Here is a 5,969-nt window from a genome sequence, read left to right on the forward strand (position 1 = left end):
ATTTGGGCGCTAAAATCGCACTTTACCTGTACCGCATAAACAAGCAACAAAAATCCTTCTTCCTTGGCACCATTCGGCGAAACAGTTTCGTCTTCAACTTCATGTTACTTCTTAACTRATCCACTCGAAACTTTCGTTTCAACSTTCGGCCAGGCTCCAGTTTCACAATTCTTCACCTCAGCTTTCTTAGAAAACGATCTTGCATCGCACCAACGAGAAAAGTGTCGACGCACAACTTTTCGCCACTGAACCACCGGCTCGACGCCTGCCAATATTAATGAAAATTTCGATATTTTATCTATGCAAGTGGCACTTAATGGAAAACAGCTACCACTTTCCAAAGGTATGCCGTACTATCAGTCCGGAAGGTTGCGAATATACGGCCCGAGTTCCTGATGATAGGCTGACCGAAATCGTGCGCTAAATTATAATAATGGATTTGACAAATATGGACAAAGTTATACATAGCGAAGGAGATCAATAATGAATTAATTCTGGGTCAACAACATTCAAGGATGGGTTCTTAGCGTGTGCGTGATATATGGTATTAGGAACCCAATTCTTCATAAAACTGTAAGCATATGATCAAAGGACACTGCGATATTCTTTGTATCAGTCTGAACATTTGGCAACAAAACAGAAACATTTTTTGCGCAAAGTTTACAGACAACAAAGAGAATTAGTGCATCAACTCAAAAAAAAAGTTTTAATACTTTTTGTACCAAAACACTCAAAAATTCCTCACTTGCTCAAAGCGCAAACACTCGGTTGCTTCATCAAACCATGAGTCGTACCTGGGAACAAATTCGCAGCGCGTTTCATTGAAATCAACCGTATGATCCTTTTTTTACATTTTTTCTCAATAAAAATTAGGTAGGATCGTTTCCTTTCGATCATGAGCTTCCGGAACCCCGAAATGTTTTCAACTGCATAAAAATGCCACTGGGTGGCTCAAATCTAGCTTAAAAAACTGATGGTCTCTTCCGACTGCTCTGAGCATACCATGCACAGAATAATTAATATGCGTTGAGCATCTTGATCACTGTAAATTCAGATGGCAGGTTGTAGGTATTCCAAAGTGTCGCCGTATTGAACTAGCAAGAAGTTCAATATCCTTTGAATTTTAAATATGCGCTGAATACTAATCGAGTCTTCGACATCTTCTGGTGAACATTGATTGAGGCGAGTTGCCACGTGTGTCTTATTCGCTCAAAAAGCCCTTTTATGACACCGTAAATTCCTCTGCCAGTATGGCAAATACAATTATGTGAATCAAGCGTGTACACCCTCACGAAATCTACCTGGTATTACATCTTTGGACTCTTCTTTGTTTAGTGCAGACGAGAGAATGTTGAAGTTACCAGGCTGTTGAATGAGGTGGTCCCAAAAGAGGGAAACAAAAACCGGTTTCCGTGTATTGAAGAAAGACGCAAAGTCCGAGAGAATACCACGAAACGAACCATTGTTGTCGGCTTGCAGAATTTCAAGAGAATCGTTAAGCCGTTGATTGTCTTTATTTAGAACAAGAATTGAGAGACTAATTTGGGAAAAAAATCTACTGATGAACAGTTGGAAATTTGCGGGACAGGAATTTGGTCCTGACGTTTCACCAGCACATATGTCTACCCTCTTCAGAGGCTTTTTCGTCCCTGAACCCCTCATAGTCGAAGACTTTGGTTTCAACCGCCTTTGAAAAGTGGTTGGTTCCGTCGGTTTTCCTGGAATCTCCACCTTCGGTTAATTCCCATTTTTTTTCAATTATTCATTTGCTTTAGGCCTGAAAAACTCAGTGAATTTTTAGGAGTTGGCGCAGTGCTACGCAAATTGCTTGGTGCGCCAACCCAACGCACCGGCAGAGTAACTCAGTTTCGTTGCTGGGAAAATGTTGATGACTTTTTTCTACTTTTTTACAAACATCTTTTTGGGTATTTCGCCTCAAAAATTTTTTTTGACAGAATTTACTCACGTCTTTTATTACAGATTGATAAATAGTGCTCCTATTTCGCAATAAGAACTCGTACTCTTTTTTAGGTTCATTTAGGTTCTTTTGATAACGATAGCAGAAAATAACTATCGAAACGTCAAGGTAATTTTTCAAATTAATTTCTCTACTAATTGGAATTTTAAGTGCTAAGCTTTTAAGCCTAAGTGTGTCGCAGGATACCCTCTAGGTGATAGTTCTTGATTACTTTTTGCTAAATAATTCGTTCTTATTGCGAAATAGGAGCACTATTTATCAATCTGTAATAAAAGACGTGAGGAAATTTTGTCTTTTTTAAAGACAAAAGTTTTTGATGCGAAATACCCAAAAAGAAGTTTGTAAAAAATGAATCCGCTTCAACAATATAGAACTTATCTACAACTTTTCTACTTGTTTTTAGATTTATTTTAAGGGCCATTTATTAATAATATTTTTGAAAGTTTCACTTAAAAATGTTGCCAAACTTAACGTATTTTCCGTGAAAAATTATGAAATAAAGTTCGAATTCTTGGTCGCTTTGTACAAAGTTTTGAAATCCCTTTCCAGCGTCGATTTGGAACAAAAATCAAATCATTTTCTATTAAAAAACGAACAGAATAAGCGAAAGTTTATAACAGATTATTTGGAAATCTCGTCACCTCAATTCCTCTAAAGACTGTCGAGTTTGTTAAAAAAATGTGTTTTTTTTGGTTTAACTCAATTTTTTATTGCTTTACTTTCTACTCAAAAACGCGCTATTGCGTAGAGTTTCACTTAAAAATACTGACAATCTGGAGGTCTTTTACGCGAAAAATTACGAGAAAATTCATAGCTTTGCAAACATTTTACAAAAACTTTTTTTAGCGTCGAATGCGAGATAAAAACGAAGGCAAATTCCTCCCGTTTTTCCCCGAAAACCGTTAAGGTTTTCTCGAAAACCGATCACAAAACTAAAAATTTTTAATCGAAAACGCAAAAAACATTATTTTCTGATGATTTCCTTCTTATCTGACAATGACAATGACTAAAAAGACCCCATTAGCCAAAAATTACAAAATTAATTTTGCTAGAAAATTCGCCTCATTCATCGGATTTTCAGGGAACTTTAGAAAACCCTTTTCAGCTTCGAATTTGGGACAAAAACCAAATAATTTTATGCAGTTTTTGACCGAAAGTAATGAAGATTATCTCGAAAAAACGGCCAGGGAGCAAGAGTTTACCAAAAGTTTCTTTAAATTTTCAAGTCAGTCCAGTTTTAACAAAGTTGCTATCAAGCAATTCTTTCTACGCAAAAATCGCATTATTATTTAGTTAAAATAATGACAATTTTCAGCTATTTTCTGTAAAAAATTGTAAGATAGATTTCGTTGGAACAATCGCCTCCGTAACCGCATTGCAAAAATGTTTGGAAAACTTTTTGCAGCTTCGAATTATGGACAAAATCCTAATAATTAACTCTGGGTCTTTTTCCAAAAATATTTCCCCGAACTGAAAATGCGAAAGTTTATAATCATTTACTTGGAAAACTCTTGGAAACTGGGGTTTCTTCCCTTTTAGGTCTAAACAACACTGTCTCTAAACAGAAAAACCGCGTTTTGCCTAACGTTTTACTGTAAAATACTGACAAACTGAATCTTTGATGCAAAAAAGTTAAGAGATCGATTTCACAAGAAAACTCGTCAATTTTTTTCTGTTCTTTGACTCACTTCTGACACCAAATCTCAACATCGGGAGGAATGTTAAACCTTTTCGAGGCCATCGTTTGAACAATCGGAGAATTGCGGTTTTTCTTTGGCCCTAACGCTTTGCTACCATCTTCAGAGGTGTGTTCGGGCGCGAAAAAGCCTCTGAAGATGATAGGCATGTGTGTTAGTGAACCGTTAGGACCAAATTCCAACCCGAGACGACATAAAAAACTGCCAAAATCTCCGATTGTTCAAACGATGGCCTTCTGACATCTCTTCTGATGTTGAGATTAAGCTCTCAGCAGCCAACCAAGCAAATGAATCATTGAGCAAAAATTCTCCATGATACCAGGTAGGTCACCTTCCGGGAAGGGTTTCCGTGCAAACCCACCCCATTCGACTGGTACTGGGCGGCTGGGAAAAGGCAAACTAAACGTGGCAACGTTGAGATCCAGTACCAGGGAGATTAAAAAGAAAAAGTAGCCAGTTCGAAGCAAAGTTCGAGCGGGTAGCGACATCCGATTTACTGCCAGATAGTCTTCAATTTCTAAATGAAGAATTTTGTCAAATCGCAGATGATCGGCGCCTAATTGTTGCCTGCTAGCTTTTTTCACTTGGACGCCATTCGTTTGGTCCTTTCCCAGCATTTTTATCGGACACATTCATCCGCGAGTTCTTGCAGTTGTATGTGGTAACACCTTCCGACAAACTACCTGTGGTCGGATACCGTTGCAGCCAGCGACCAAGTGAAAACGTGACAAGTTTGGGCTTTTATTCGGAAAGGTAACGTTAAAAGATAATCAATTTAATTTACGTTTAAGCCTTGTATGTGTGGGACATTTGAATTAGTAGCTTAACTGCTGAATTTTTCGTCTCATTCAACATTCTTGTATTCAACAACCGAAGTACTGCGGCGAGGGTAAACCGCTCTGCAATCCTCATCAGCAATGAGAAAATAAATGCCATAATAGTTCCTAATTAGTCCCACATCACTAGCGAGCATTCAAAAATGATAAATTGGATATTAGCACATGCTTCCCAGTTTGTTAGTCTTATTAGCGTCAATTAGCATCCAATACAAACGCGCATATTTTCCGAATTAATAAAAATATAAACAATTTTCAGAATTACGAAAATTATTCGTGGAATCTGTGGACGGAATGTGCGTCTTCAGAAGCTCGTTTTCTCCACTGGAATTTCTGGCACACAATTCAGGCTAAAGGCGAACATGCAATTGACCCTAACCGGTTACACAAATTGATATTTATTGAAACATTGCCTCATACCAAAACCGATATGGGCTGTTTGTTTAAGCCAAAACCGTTTCGCCTAATTGTTCTTAATGCTATGAAGGGCAATTTAAATCCCAAATAAGGGATTTTGGAACAATCACGTTTGATAACACGAGTTTACTTTAGAACATTTATGAGGCCAAAGATGACAATAAAATTTCCCCATGTAGCCTGGGTTTTATGATTAACCTGCGCATTGTTCGGCTGTTTTGTTTAGTCATGTTTTTCAGCGAACTATTCAACATTTTAATACATTAGGAAGGGATTTTAATACCCCGTTATCGTTTACTGCAGGATATCCTGCATGCTTTGCCAGTGTAAAGCCCAGGATTGGCCAAATCATCTTCCATAAATCTGCTAGTTCGATACTAATTTATAAATCCTAGGCTTAATAAAATCACGCTAGATTAGTCAACTGGGTAAATAAGCCGCATTGCTGGCAACTCAGGGACATGTTTTAATAAGCATAATCGAGTCAATTTGCAAAATATTCAGTGTCCATCAAGCATGAAGCATTTAGGCCACGGAACTGTGCAGAATATTGCCAACAATTGCATGCTCCATTTTACCTGAATCGCCGTATTTTGCCGAATTATTTCATCGCTTTGATTCAGATTTTTCATCTCAGGTTCAGAGATTCTTAATAGAAAAAACGTCTTACGGGGACACCGGAAAGTTGCCCTGAGGAGGCCAAAATAAACATGACAAAACGTCTGCCATTTAAAAAAACAGACTTTTGAAATTAGCGTAAAAACAAAAATTGCAGACGTTTTGCCATATTGAAGCGTAAAAAATCACATTGTCCTGTCCATAAACAGCGGCAATTTACCTAAATGAGAGTTTTGATGATGTTTCGCCTAAGAACCCAACTTTCGGACAATGAAAAATTCAAGAAAACGCAAAAAAGTACAGGATTTTTCCAGTTCCAGTCGCGTTGTTGCCCAAATTGCTGAAAAAATCATCATTTTTTCGGGGCTTGCTTGAAAAATTACTTTAGATCCAACGCTTTCAGTATCCGTGTTACTTTTCCCG

The 5,969-nt window shown here is 37.7% G+C and overlaps 2 protein-coding genes across 2 annotated transcripts in view; one reads left to right on the forward strand and one right to left on the reverse strand.

Annotated features, from left to right (window-relative positions):
- Positions 1 to 5,969, reverse strand: part of LOC109540153 (dedicator of cytokinesis protein 3) — a 22,848-nt gene that overhangs the window by 11,409 nt on the left and 5,470 nt on the right. The gene's annotated exons all lie outside the window — the stretch shown is intronic.
- Positions 4,119 to 5,969, forward strand: part of LOC109540208 (innexin inx3) — a 5,277-nt gene continuing 3,426 nt past the window's right edge. Inside the window, exon 1 of the mRNA XM_019908475.2 lies at positions 4,119 to 4,428. The gene's annotated coding sequence lies outside the window, so the exon portion shown is untranslated. The remainder of the gene's footprint in view (positions 4,429 to 5,969) is intronic.

The sequence above is a fragment of the Dendroctonus ponderosae genome, unplaced genomic scaffold (genome assembly GCF_020466585.1).
Source record: "Dendroctonus ponderosae isolate FM_Combo_2020 unplaced genomic scaffold, Dpon_F_20191213v2 Dpon_F_20191213_7, whole genome shotgun sequence".
Classification (NCBI taxonomy): Eukaryota; Metazoa; Arthropoda; class Insecta; order Coleoptera; family Curculionidae; genus Dendroctonus; species Dendroctonus ponderosae.